Source organism: Pteropus vampyrus, unplaced genomic scaffold (assembly GCF_000151845.1).
Source record: "Pteropus vampyrus isolate Shadow unplaced genomic scaffold, Pvam_2.0 Scaffold1328, whole genome shotgun sequence".
Taxonomy (NCBI): Eukaryota; Metazoa; Chordata; class Mammalia; order Chiroptera; family Pteropodidae; genus Pteropus; species Pteropus vampyrus.
This window is the reverse complement of record NW_011890109.1, coordinates 15,628-17,371: the sequence shown is the minus strand read 5'-3', so window position 1 is coordinate 17,371 and position 1,744 is coordinate 15,628. Positions and strand designations below refer to the sequence as shown.

General features: G+C 45.5%; 1 pseudogene; it reads left to right on the top strand.

Moving 5' to 3' along the window:
* The first annotated feature begins 405 nt into the window (after positions 1–405).
* Positions 406–1,522, top strand: LOC111734460 (annotated as a pseudogene).
* The last annotated feature ends 222 nt before the right edge of the window (positions 1,523–1,744 follow it).

The following is a 1,744-nucleotide window of genomic DNA, read 5'->3' as shown; positions in this document are numbered from 1 at the left end:
ACTTGAAGACTGAGTAGAAGTTTATTAGGTTGAGAAGGGGAGAAAAGATATTTTAGACAGAAACTGAGAAGGGAGCTGCCATAATAGGAGAAATGGGGGTAGTGTGAATGGTTCCAAGAAACTAAGAGTTATACTGGAAGTGTCCAGCTACCAAGACAGAGGAAGCTACTTAGGTGAGAATTTTCACTCTGTTATTAATCTGTATGACCCCAGACAAGTTTCTTAATTTTTTTTGCCTTAGTTTCCCCATTTTTATATGGGAATGGCATTTGAGGGTCAGCTTGTCCCAGGATCTTGCATTTATTCAAATAGGATTTCTTTAAAGCCTCCTTGGCACACCAAGTACATGAACACCCTATGAAAAGGGAAAAATAACAATAACGATAGCTTTTTCTGTGGAAACAGCCACATGGAGGGGAGAATGGCCATCTCCTCTTCCCTCTGTGGCCTGTGCTTGTCCACAGATATCAGTATTCTCTGAAAAGGGGGAATCATCTGGCAAAAATGTCACTTCACCTGCTGTGTTCAACACTCCCATTCAACCAGATGCTATAAACTTTGATAAAACAAACTTGCACAAAAAGAATAGACAGCCCTGTGCTCTCAGTGGATTAGGAGGTCATCAAACCAGTGCTGAGTCATGGGATGCTGGCAGAGCTGTAGCTTGCATTCCCAAAGTTCAAGGAATCAGGACCCATCGTTCTGGCCAGGGTGCTTTTGGCAGTATGTGCCGTGGGGGCCACATGTTTGCATCAGCCCAAACCTGGCGCCATTGGCATCATAGAATGAACACAACGCAGAAGTGATATTACATCTGCTGTGCCCTGGATGCCTGGGCCTGACCAGCACCGGTCATGTCTCAAGGTCATCAAATTAAGGAAGTTCCTGAACTTCCTGTGGCAGTTGAAGATAAAGTTGAAGGCTACAAGAAGACCAAGGAGGTTGTTTTGCTGCTTAAGAAACTGAAGGCCTGAAATGGTATCAGAAAGGTCTCTGCCTCCTGGCAAATGAGAGCTGGCAAGGGCAAAATGGGAAACTTCGCCATATCCAGCGCGGGGGACCTTGCATCCTCTATAATGAGGACAACGGCATCATCAAAGCTTTCCGAAACGTCCTGGGATTACTCTGCTTAATGTAAGCAAAATGAACATTTTTAAACTTGCTCCCGGGGGCACACGGGCTGTTTCCGCGTTGGGACGGGGAATGCTTTCTGTAAGTTAGATGATCGACGTGGCACTTGGAGTAGAGCTGCCTCTCTCAAGAGTAATTACCACCCTTCTACATATGAGACGTTCAGTACAGACCTTACCAGAATGCTGAAAAGCCCAGAGACCCAAAGAGCCCTTTGAGCACCATGTGAGAAGATTTGGCGCAGAGTCTTGGAGAAGAAACCACTGAAAACCTGAGAATCATGTTGAAGCTACACTCTTGTGCAAAGGCCGCATGGTGGAACACCATTCTTCACGAGGCCAAGAACCACCAGCTATCTGGATGGATAGCGTTTCATCTCCCTAACGCCTGATGTAGAAGCTGTCATTACATCCATGGTGAGGAAACTGAGGCCTAAATAGGTTAAGAGACAGCCAGAATCTCTCAGGGAGCAGCCATAGAGCCAGCACTTAAATCAGGCTTTTGTACTTGATTTCAAATTTCATTTGGTATTTCATTTGGTCTTCAATTGTGTCCCATGGGTACTATGCCTAGATTCACATTCTCCAGCCAGCCCCTCAGAATGAAGCTTTCT